We start from the raw sequence: 13,014 nt of genomic DNA, 5'->3' as shown, positions 1-13,014 counted from the left end.
TGCAACCTGAAAATAATAATTTATTTTAGAAAAATACTTAATATAATAAGCTAGCTAAATTTGGTAGGTAGGTCCATTTCATACAAAATTTTACTAACTTATACCCTTCTATACTAGATTGTGCCCGCGATTTTGTCCGCGAGGACTACACAAATTTCAATTAGATAGATCAGTCAGTCAGCTTTTCCTTTTTTATATATAGATAAATTAAGTACCTACTTTCTTGTTTGTGAATGGATGCAAGTAATGGTAGGTAGTAGGTAGGTATTTTCTGTTATTGTATGTATGTTTCTTAATATACCTGGTAGGTAGGTACCTACCTAGGTTTCTATTCTGGTGAAAAAATGGGTTGATTTTATCAGATGTAGGTACCAACTTATATGTATAATTGAATCATAAATTAATGTAAGTAGGCACCTACTTAGTAGGAAATTTGAGCCACACGTTTGATGTACCTACCCATAAGGCTTAGAATAATATTATGTAGGTATTAGGTACCTAGGTATAGGTAGGTAATAAATTGTGCATATCTTACCTTTGCCTCAATGATCAAGGTGTGACATACTCTTTGTGATCGATCTTACAACGCTACAAGTAAATGCATTCTGCGAGCTATATGTATGGATGGCTATCGCTGCACAAAATGATTCATCCGAGATGCACTATTATCATTATCTATCATTTTAGCCTGTGGATGTCTGTCTTCTACATCCAATCATCGCTGCACAAAATGATTCATCCGAGATGCACTATTATCATTATCTATCATTTTAGCCTGTGGATGTCTGTCTTCTACATCCAGTCATCGCTGCACAAAATGATTCATCCGAGATGCACTATTATCATTATCTATCATTTTAGCCTGTGGATGTCTGTCTTCTACATCCAGTCATCGCTGCACAAAATGATTCATCCGAGATGCACTATTATCATTATCTATCATTTTAGCCTGTGGATGTCTGTCTTCTACATCCAGTCATCGCTGCACAAAATGATTCATCCGAGATGCACTATTATCATTATCTATCATTTTAGCCTGTGGATGTCTGTCTTCTACATCCAATCATCGCTGCACAAAATGATTCATCCGAGATGCACTATTATCATTATCTATCATTTTAGCCTGTGGATGTCTGTCTTCTACATCCAGTCTTGAGGCATCCTCATTCAGCCACTTCACGTTAGGTACCTACTCTATAATATGAACGGTCCATCGGTCGGTACCCCACTAGGTACTTGTAGGTATGCTGTGGTACCAAATCTCAACTCAGTAGGAACGCAGGCATGGATTGTTCACTGCCACTTCAACTTGCTGGGTGGTTTCGACTATGTGAGAACCTGTTTCTTTGACGGATGCTCAACCAAGTACGACAGGCATGGATTGTTCACTGCCACTTCAACTTGCTGGGGGGTTTCGACTATGTGAGAACCTGTTTCTTTGACGGATGCTCAACCCAGTACGACAGGCATGGATTGTTCACTGCCACTTCAACTTGTTGGGGGGTTTCGACTATGTGAGAACCTGTTTCTTTGACGGATGCTCAACCCAGTACGACAGGCATGGATTGTACACTGCCACTTCAACTTGCTGGGGGGTTTCGACTATGTGAGAACCTGTTTCTTTGACGGATGCTCAACCCAGTACGACAGGCAAGGATTGTTCACTGCCACTTCAACTTACGGGGGGGTTTGGGCTATGTGAGAACCTGTTTCTTTGACGGATGCTCAACCCAGTACGACATGCATGGATTGTTCACTGTCACTTCAACTTGCTGGAGGGTTTGGGCTATGTGAGAACCTGTTTCTTTGACCGATACACTGCGCACATCACAAATTACGCCGCTGAACCAAATTTAAGTTACACAATCACGACGGTTAGCTTTGACTACCTTCCCAAACATTCTCCTTGCCTCCGTGGGCAAATTAAGGCACTTCACTTATTAAATTTCATCATTTTGTTTAATTATCAATAAGCTTTCACGCTTCTCTCACCGAGTATTTTTTGGTGAATTACAATTCGACTATCGACTCGTATCCATAAGCGAAAATGACGTCATTTACTAGTTTTAGGACGTCAAACTTAGGACTCGTACTGCCAAATTACTCGATATTGGTATTGGTGTAGGTAAACGCAAACCATTCTCGATGGTGACGTAGTTATGTGGTAATTGGTATCGTAAAGTTGAAAGCTATACTCGCAAACACTCGATCATCTTTAGTTCGCAATATTTCCGCTGTGTCGCTGCCTGTACAGTTAGTACAAGATTGAACAAGGCATTTATCGTTAATGGTTTCGTTTGCTCCTCACTATCAATGTTTACGTATTGTCTCACAGTATGAGTTGGCCATAACAGTCAGTATTGGACTCATCGAGTAAAAGAAATAGTATACGCAATGGTCCAACTCTCGCCACAATTTGTCTCTCTTACACATTCGCAAAAAAGTGAGAAAGATATACGCTGTCATTCTGTTTAATTTGGCATTTATTATTTCGTTTTCTGACGCATTTGACAGAAGATTGACAGCGTGACAGTGACAGTCAAGTGACAGCCCACCGCACACTCTATGGTATGTGTGTCTATGGTAATTTGTCTAAGATCACTAAAAACCTCAAGAAACTTGTGTCCAGAGCCAAATTTTCATCAGATTAAAAAAAAAGTTACCGCTTTCTAGTCTGTTACTCTGTCATTGTCAATAAAAAATAAATCAAAACAAACCAACATAGAAACTGAAACAAAGGGAACAATCGCTTTAGTTTTAAGTAGAAAACTGAAGTTTTACTGATTATTAGGTATATATTATTGTACGTAATACAACTTTGGTAGAAACAACTTCGACGAGGAAGCTGACAGAAGAATACAGCTGGGCTGGGCAGCATTTGGAAAATTCGTCAAGTCTTCAATTCGTCGCTACCCCAAAGCCTAAAGAAGAAATTCTTTAATGAGTGTGTCCTACCTGTGATGACGTATGGCGCTGAAACGTGGACACACAAGTTCAAAGTCGCTCAGCGGGCTATGTTGGGTATCTCTCTGAGGGACAAAATCCGTAACAAGGAAATCCGTAGGAGGACCAGAGTGACCGACATAGCCCAACGAATTAGCAATCTGGAGTGGCAGTGGGCAGGCCACGTCTGCCGCAGAACCGATGGCCGATGTGTTCTGGAGTGGAGACCGCGTATCAGCAAGCGCAGTGTGGGACGACCTCCAACCCGCTGGACTGACGACCTTAAGTAAGTTTACTCTCTCTCTTCGGATCACGCCCACATAATGTACTAATTACTAGGTAATACAAATCTCTTGATCTGAATTCTGACACATAGACAAGTGGCCAGGTTTGAAGAGTATAGTGAAATCATAACATAACTTCATATGTACCTACCTACTTAAATAATTACTGTCTACTAGGTACCTAGCATTAAATGAGTTCATATGTACCTACCTACTTAAATAATTACTGTCTACTAGGTACCTAGCATTAAATGAGTTCAAAAAGGGCTGAGCCATCATTAATTATTATATTTGTTAGAACAGTTTTGACTACTGACCGCTTGATAAATGGCAACACATTTTAGACATAATCTTGTGGTACACTGAAGTTTTTTTTTTTTTTTTTTTTTTTTTTTTTTTAATAGATATAGCGAGCAAACGAGCAGGCGGGTCACCTGATGTTAAGTGATTACCGCCGCCCATGAACATTTGCAGCACCAGAGGAGCCGCCGATGCGTTGCCGGCCTTTTAGGAATTTGTTGGTCCGCCCCTTGAATAACCCCATGTTATAATCTAGTGGGAACACCGCCGATGGGAGTTGGTTCCACAGTTTGCACGTGCGTGGAAAGAAGGATCTGGCGCAACGGACGGTCGAAGTGCACCAGACACCCAGATGGTGAGGGTGGAATTCCTTACGGTGGCGCGCGGTGCGGTTGTAGAAAAAAGAGGGTGGAATGAGGTCAAAAAGCTCTTCAGAGCACTCCCCATTATACAGGCGATAGAACACGCATAGAGAGCTAACGTCTCTGCGGTGCTCCAGGCTTTCCAACGAGCCGGTAAGTTTGGGATCGTCCACAAGTCGAACAGCCCGCCTTTGGATCCGATCAAATGGAAGGAGTTGGTACTGGGGTGCTCCAGCCCAAAGGTGGGAGCAGTACTCCATGTGAGGGCGGACTTGCGCCTTATAGAGTAGGAGCCTATGCTCAGGCGCGAAGTACCGCTTTGCTCTGTTGAGCACCCCAAGCTTTTTGGAGGCTAATTTGGCCTTGCTTTCCAAATGATCGCGGAATTGAACCTCGCTCGAAATGTGGACTCCAAGGATCCCAATGCTGTTGGAAGGTGTGAGGGGAGTGCTCTGAAAGAGAAGAGGTAATGTAAAAGGGGACTTTTTGGCGGAAAACGCGCAAACCTGTGTTTTAGATGGGTTAAATTGCACTAGGTTTTGTGCGCCCCATTCTGACACTTTACCTAGGCAGGTTTCTATGTCAGACACAAGTTTGGCTCTACACTCCTCCAGCACTGCGCGAGAAAGCTGTGTATGTCCTTTGTACAGGGCATCACCCGTACTGTCATCCGCATAGCAATGGATGTTGTTGTGATGCAACATGTCATTGATATGCAGGATGAACAGTGTGGGCGATAGCACCGAGCCCTGAGGGACGCCAGCATTGATGGGTTTGAGTTCCGAGCAAAAACCGTCGACAGCGACCTTGATGCTGCGACCGTCAAGGAAACTGGCGACCCAATTACACAGCTTCACTGGTAGTCCGTAAGATGGTAGTTTCGATAGAAGTGCCCCATGCCAAACCCTATCAAAGGCTTTTGCAATATCAAGACTGACCGCCAGGGCCTCTCCCTTGCTGTCAATGGCTTCCGCCCAGCGGTGCGTGAGATAAATAAGAAGATCACCAGCTGATCGGCCGTGGCGAAAACCGTATTGACGATCACTGATCAGCTGGTGCTCCTCAAGATATCCCAGCAGCTGGGCGTTTATGATTTGCTCCATGACTTTGGACAGGAGGGAGGTAATCGCGATAGGTCGATAATTTGAGGGGTCCGAATGATTGCCTTTCTTCGGAACAGGGTGAACTAAGGCAGTCTTCCACGAAGATGGAACTGTACCGGAGGAGTAAGACAGACGGAACAGACGAGTCAGGACCGGTGTCAGCTCAGGAGCACATATTTTGAGCACAACCGCAGGAATACCGTCCGGCCCACTCGCTTTATTGACGTCGAGAGAGAGGAGTGCCTTACGCACAGCTGTCTGGGTAAAGCGTATGTCACGCAGCGAGCTTTGACACCGCGGGATGGTAGGCGGTGTTCTCCCCCCGTCATCAAGCGTTGAATTGGCAGCAAAGAGTGTGCCTAGAATTTCGGCTTTCTCTTTGGCGGTGTGGGCCAATGTATCATCCGGTTTGCGCAAAGGTGGAAACGAGGAACGACAGAAGTTGCCTTGAATGGCTTTTGCCAGCGACCAGAACGCGCGGGAACCAGATGGCATTGCGACTAGTCTCTGTCCAATTCTGTCGACATGCTTGAATTTTGCCCTGGCAATGGCATTTTTGTAGGATCTAGAGGCAACATTAAATTGTTTTTTCAGGATGGCGGTATTTGGTTCGTTGTTGCGTTGTGCTGATAACCAGGATCGGTAAGAGGATTGCTTAAGGTTTGCAGCCCTCTTACAGGTCCCGTTAAACCATTTCTGTGCTCGCTCACCGGTGGGTATTAAAGAGTTGGGGATGAAGCAATCCATACCTTGGAGTATAGCGTCAGCAACGGCCACAGCACAGATGTTGGGGTCATTTACGGAAAAACAAAGCTGCCCCCATGGATATGAGGCGTAGAATTCGCGGAGACCATCCCAGTCAGCTGATTTGTAATGCCAGACTCTACGGCTACCGGTATCACGCGTGCAAACGGATGATGGAAGCTGCACGGTGGTCTGTACCAAGCAGTGATCAGACGTCCCTAGCGGAGCATCGACACTAACTTGGTAGCCGGTAGGGTGAGTGGTGAGAAAAAGATCGAGAATAGAGGGGGTATGATCAGCGATATCGGGGATCCTAGTAGGTAGCGTAACCAGTTGGTTGAAGTCGTATGCCAGGACAAAATTATAGGCGCACCTCCCGGCGTGATCAGTGGTACGTGATCCTAGCCATTCCACATGGTGGGCATTGAAGTCCCCTAGGATCACCACCTCGGCGGAAGAAATATGCTCCTGTATATAGTCCACTGATCTTTGGACGTGGTCGAAGAGTCGGTCCGTCTCAGCGTTTCCGCTATGAGATCTGTACAGGCACGCATAGACTCGGGTTTGACCCCCGAAGTCCACGCGCAACCAAAGTAGAGATAGGCCCCCAACCTCTAGGGTGTATAGGCGTTGACCGCAAATATCCCCTCTAATATACACACACACGCCAGCGCGTGGCGAGAAGACGTGTTCCAGTTTGTAGCCGGGGTAGTTTAGATACGAAGTATCGTCGGGGGGTGAGATTTGAGTTTCAGTTAGGAATAGTATAGCTGGCTTCGCCGTTTCAAGGTGATGATGGACGGCGTTTAAGTTGGAGTGCAACCCTCTAATGTTGCAAAAGTTCACACGGAATGTGGAACGAGGCGCCGCTGTATATCGATTCTTTCTGTTAATTTTTGGCATCATGTGTGTATATTAGGGGTTGATCGAAGAGAGGACCGGGTTGACGAATGTTGTAACAACGGTGGTCTCCAGGTCAAAGATGTGGAGTCAGCCGCTCCCGATCACGCAGGTAGAGTGAGTTACTGGCACGGGGGACGGAAGGGCCCCCAATCCGATCCGTTGAATGACCGGCGGGTTCCACTCCGGTCTCCCACTCCGGCACTCCGGTCATTCACCGGGCTTTTTGCGTCGGCGGCGGGGCAGCCTCCTAGGTCGGGAATCCTAGGTTCGGGCCCCCTACGGACCAACGGGCGGCCAGCGGACAACCGTTTCATCGGGTCTCCCTGGACCCCGCGCCAATATATCACGCCTACGGATACGAGAGGGCCTAATTCTCCACGACGGACCCAATGGCCACAGGAATTACACTATTCGGGGGGATGGGAGGGGGAACTGGCTCTCCAGCTCGCAGCCGGAACGCACAGGGTGCTTTGCGGCTGGTTACGACTGGAGTGTGGTCGCTAGCCAGGCGGATTCGGGATAGGATCCTACCACGAAGCAGACATACCATAGTGATTACGCTGTGCGGTATAAATACAGCGACCCATGAATGGGACTGGGAGCGTCAGAGCCTCGTTAGCTGATTGGCAGGGTGCACCACGGGCAGGTGAGGTTGACTTTGGCCACTAGGATGGAATTCGGGCCACTTACACCCCCTAGAGTTAAAGTTGCAATAAAACATCTAGGTAGTCTATTACAGAAAGGCAACTCTATATTACACTTTAATAATAATCAATAAAGTTTTCTTTGTTTAAGACATGTAATGAAGTTCGGGACCTTGAGTTTGAGCTGTATTTTAGTGTATGTATAAAGGTTATCTGTCTATCTATCTGCTGGCTTTTCACAGCTCATCCGTTCAACCAATTTTGACGAAAGGTACAAAGATCTTTCATCCTGGGCATGGATATAGCCTATTTTTTAAATAACCTAGGCTCTGAAAATTGAACAGTTCCCACAAGATAAATGAAGTTGCGAGTACATGCTGGAGAAAGACTTAGGCTACTTTTATCCCGGAAATCAGTGTGGATAAAGTCACGGGCATCATCCACTTATTAATTAATATTATAAATAAAACTTAGACCTCATTAAGATAAATAGTAAAATAAGAGGAACAGTTGATTTGTCTAATTAGCAATTAAAAAAATTAAAGATCAATAATTTCTATTTTTTCAGTGATACCTGTGGACCAGTTAGTTATTCAAAGCCTGTGGATTACCACACCACCTACCTAATCCACTTTGTTAGAAGAATGCAAGTTGATATTGCTGCATCAAGACTACACCCTACAGGATCCTCATAAGTCATCTAAGTGCAGTAACACTGCGCAACAAACTACAGTTTTATAATAATATAAAAATTTAATAGTAAATAAAATGTTTTTTTGTCTCTGCTTTTCTATTAAGTACATAGTGTTTTTATAGCTAGCCATGCCATAATAGATTCTTTTATAGGCATTTCAATTTATACCTACCTACATACAACGGGCTAGCTTTTGAGACTTGCCGCATTGATGGAGGAAAAAAAGAGTAGATAGGGACGTTCCGGAGGGTCTCTGGATTCACCCATACAAAAAGTGAGTGAGTCTCTCGCTGAAGGAGTGAAGGGGTTGACTTACCCCGCCGCCCCCTATCGAGGCCCGTTTTAAGTCAATGACAATTTTATCAAAATTAAAAAGTATACGTCCCCGGCGGAAGGTCACTCCTTCCAAAGGGAATGATTTCCCTCCCCTCCCTCTTACTTCAGCTACCCCCATCAAGGCGGTACGACGTTTTCAAAATGTTTATTCATACAAATAAACAAAATTGAAGATTGCCTGTTACGTTCTCAATAAGCTCTATGAGCTAATCTTTGAAGTGTTGAACCGATTTTGATGAGACTTTTGGGACAGTGTGGTTAATTCTGTTAGACAAGGTCTAAATCTATTGCTATCCTTTTCTGCAGTGCAGGGAGCTTATGAAAGGAACAGCAATACACACATAAACCTGTCATTTTAATTTAGTTTTGATCATAGATTCCTGGAAATATCCAGGCAGGAAAATTCCAGGATACCTTTTAACTATTATTAGCATCATCTGAGAACTTATTTTTTTAGGATGAAATAAAACAAATTAAATCATTTTATTTAATGAGACTATAAGTAGGTAGGTATGCATATAAGTATTTTACATCAGCTGTAAAATTCATAAGGTGTATTTAAGTAGGTACATCATAAACAGTTCAAATTATATAGGTATTCTACAAGTCTGATGACCCCCGGGTTAGTTGCAGTCTTGACTCTTGAATTAAGTTAGGTCTTAGTGGCCCTAGCTTAGGTAGCTGGAAGATAGGCAACATAATCTGGTAAGTATAGGTTAGGTACCATAGATGATCTGCAACCTGAAAATAATATTTTATTTTAGAAACATACTTATATAAATAAGCTAGCTAAATTTGGTAGGTAGGTCCATTTCATACTAACTTATACCCTTCTATACTAGCTTGTGCCCGCGATTTTGTCCGCGAGGACTTCACAAATTTCAATTAGATAGATCAGTCAGTCAGTTTTTCCTTTTATATATGTATATATATAGATAAATTAGGTACCTACTTTCTTGTTTGGGAATGGATGCAAGGAATGGTAGGTACCTAGTAGGTGGGTATTTTCTGTTATTGTATGCATGTTTATTAATATACCTACCTACTTCACCTCTATGAGGTAGGTAGGTACCGAATAAGTTTGAAAATATTCAGTTAGTAGGTAGATACCTACCTACCTAGGTTTCTATTCTGGTGAAAAAATGGGTTGATTTCAATCAGATATAGCTGTACCAACTTATATGTATAATTGAATCAATCTTCTTGGTGAACTGTTTTAAATGATGGTAAAACAATGTAAGTAGGCACCTACTTAGTAGTAAATTTGAGCCACACGTTTGATGTACCTACCTATAAGGCTTAGAATAATATTATGTAGGTATTAGGTAGGTAATAAATTGTGCATATCTTACCTTTGCCTCACTGATCAAGGTATGACATACTCTTTGTGATCGATCTTCTAACGCTACAATTCTACCTTAACATTCAGTAAATGCATTCTGCGAGCTATATGTATGGACTAGTATTTTGCTCGCTGCTCGAGCTGCTAAAGCAGCTCTCGAGGTCTATAATCGCCATTTTGAATAAATAAAAAAATTTTTAAATTTTGTATGAAAAAATAAATTCCGCCATTTTGAATTTTTTTTCAAGTCATCGAATAGACCTTTAGATCCTGATCATCTTTTGCCAAGAAACCACTCTTCCATCTTTGATACCCTCAGAGATGGACGCCGACGAAATTTGTATGGCGGCCATCTTTTTTTCGGAATTTTGAATTTTTTTCCAAATTTTTGGCAATTGGATGAGGTTTCGAATGACATTTGGTCGAGCACCTCCTACCTATCTTCAATACCTTCAGCGTGCCCTTCACCCGTCTCCGAAATCCTCAATCATCAGCTCCCTCCATATGTTGCCCTAAAGGAATCTTTGTCTTCTGTACGAAAGTATTAGTGAAAAAAAATAGTTTCATACAAAATTTTACAGGAGGAAATTTTTTGAAAATCTCGGCCGCCATCTTGTTTTTCCAATTTTTTTAATTTTTCTAAAAATCGTTTGCTAATACCTAAAATAACTGCAAGTGTAAACGAAATCGGTTGAAAAACAAAAAAGTTACAAAAGTCACGTCGGCCGCCATCTTGTTTTTCTGAAATGTCATAATTTTTCCCTACTCGAATCCCACTCCTGAACATATCTCCCATACATTATTATATCATTTTCTGTCTCTTTCTAGGAGAACAATTATGTCAATGAGTGAGTCCGCGGAAAAAATAAATTCCGCCATTTTGAATTTTTTTTCAAGTCATCAAATAGACCTTCGGATCCTGATCATCTTTTGCCAAGAAACCACTCTTCCATCTTTCATGCCCTCCGAGCTGGACGCCGATGAAATTTGTATGGCGGCCATCTTTTTTTCGGAATTTTAAAAAAAATTTCAAATTTTTGGCAATTGGACGAGGTTTCGAATGACATTTGGTCGAGCACCTCCCACCTATCTTCAATACCTCGAGCGTGCCCTTCACCCGTCTCCGAAATCCTCAATCATCAGCTACCTCCATCTGTTGCCCTAAAGGAATCTTTATCTTCTATATGAAACCATAAGTGAAAAAAATAAGTTTCATACAAAATTTTACAGGAGGAAATTTTTTGAAAATCTCGGCCGCCATCTTGTTTTTCCAATTTTTTTCACTTTTTCTAAAAATCGTTTACTAATATCTTCAATAGTTGCAAGTTGTAACAAAATCGGTTGGAAAACAAAAAAGTTACAAAAGTCAGGTCGGCCGCCATCTTGTTTTTCTGAAATGTCATAATTTTTCCCTAGTCGAATCCCACTCCTGAACATATCTCCCATACATAATTATATCATTTTCTGTCTCTTTCTAGGAGAACAATTATGTCAATGAGTCAGTCAGTGGTAATTGAGCTATATATAGTATAACTAGTATTTTGCTCGCTGCTCGAGCTGCTAAAGCAGCTCTCGAGGTCTATAATGGCCATTTTGAATAATAAAAATTTTTGTATGAAAAAATAAATTCCGCCATTTTGAATTTTTTTTCAAATCATCGAATAGACCTTTGGATCCTGATCATCTTTTGCCAAGAAACCACTCTTCCATCTGTCATACCCTCCGAGATGGACGCCGATGAAATTTGTATGGCGGCCATCTTTTTTTTGGAATTTTGAATTTTTTTTCAAATTTTTGGCAATTGGATCGGGTTTCGAATGACATTTGGTCGAGCACCTCCCACCTATCTTCAATACCCTAAGCGTGCCCTTCACCCGTCTCCGAAATCCTCAATCATCAGCTCCCTCCATATGTTGCCCTAAAGGAATCATTGTCTTCTATATGAAACCATAAGTGAAAAAAAAAAGTTTCATACAAAATTTTACAGGAGGAAATTTTTTGAAAATCTCGGCCGCCATCTTGTTTTTCCAATTTTTTTACTTTTTCTAAAAATCGTTTACTAATATCTTCAATTGTTGCAAGTTTAAACGAAATCGGTTGGAAAACAAAAAAGTTACAAAAGTCAGGTCGGCCGCCATCTTGTTTTTCTGAAATGTCATAATTTTTCCCTACTCGAATCCCACTTCTGAACATATCTCCCATACATTATTATATCATTTTCTATCTCTTTCTAGGAGAACAATTATGTCAATCAGTGAGTGAGTGGTAATTGAGCTATATATAGTATAACTAGTATTTTGCTCGCTGCTCGAGCTGCTAAAGCAGCTCTCGAGGTCTATAATCGCCATTTTGAATAAATAAAAAAAGTTTTAAATTTTGTATGAAAAAATAAATTCCGCCATTTTGAATTTTTTTCAAGTCATCGAGTAGACCTTCGGATCCTGATCATCTCTTGCCAAGAAACCACTCTTCCATCTGTCATACCCTCCGAGATGGACGCCGATGAAATTTGTATGGCGGCCATCTTTTTTTCACAATTTTGAATTTTTTTTCAAATTTTTGGCAATTGGATGAGGTTTCGAATGACATTTGGTCGAGCACCTCCCACCTATCTTCAATACCTCGAGCGTGCCCTTCACCCGTCTCCGAAATCCTCAATCATCAGCTCCCTCCATATGTTGCCCTAAAGGAATCTTTGTCTTCTGTACGAAAGTATTGGTGAAAAAAAAAAGTTTCATACAAAATTTTACAGGAGGAAATTTTTTGAAAATCTCGGCCGCCATCTTGTTTTTCCAATTTTTTTCACTTTTTCTAAACATCGTTTGCTAATGTCTAAAATAACTGCAAGTTGTAACAAAGTCGGTTGAAAAACAAAAAAGTTACAAAAGTCACGTCGGCCGCCATCTTGTTTTTCTGAAATGTCATAATTTTTCCCTACTCGAATCCCACTTCTGAACATATCACCCATACATTATTATATCATTTTCTGTCTCTTTCTAGGAGAACAATTATGTCAATGAGTGAGTCGGCGGAAAAAATAAATTCCGCCATTTTGATTTTTTTTTCAAGTCATCAAATAGACCTTTAAATCCTGATCATCTTTTGCCAAGAAACCACTCTTCCATCTTTCATACCCTCCGAGATGGACGCCGATGAAATTTGTATGGCGGCCATCTTTTTTTCACAATTTTGAATTTTTTTTCAAATTTTTGGCAATTGGATGAGGTTTCGAATGACATTTGGTCGAGCACCTCCCACCTATCTTCAATACCTTGAGCGTGCCCTTCACCCGTCTCCGAAATCCTCAATCATCAGCTCCCTCCATATGTTGCCCTAAAGGAATCTTTGTCTTCTATATG

The 13,014-nt window shown here is 41.9% G+C and overlaps 1 protein-coding gene and 1 long non-coding RNA gene across 4 annotated transcripts in view; both read left to right on the top strand.

Annotated features, from left to right (window-relative positions):
• The window catches only part of LOC117983993 (inactive dipeptidyl peptidase 10), a 279,553-nt gene that overhangs the window by 57,870 nt on the left and 208,669 nt on the right, over positions 1-13,014 (top strand). The window lies entirely within an intron of this gene.
• LOC138402568 (uncharacterized) lies at positions 2,285-8,080 on the top strand. The gene is made up of 2 exons (XR_011236936.1): positions 2,285-3,229; positions 7,852-8,080. It is a non-coding gene; the product is annotated as an uncharacterized lncRNA (long non-coding RNA).

Source organism: Maniola hyperantus, chromosome 7 (assembly GCF_902806685.2).
Source record: "Maniola hyperantus chromosome 7, iAphHyp1.2, whole genome shotgun sequence".
Classification (NCBI taxonomy): domain Eukaryota; kingdom Metazoa; phylum Arthropoda; class Insecta; order Lepidoptera; family Nymphalidae; genus Maniola; species Maniola hyperantus.
This window is presented reverse-complemented; position numbering and strand designations above follow the sequence as displayed.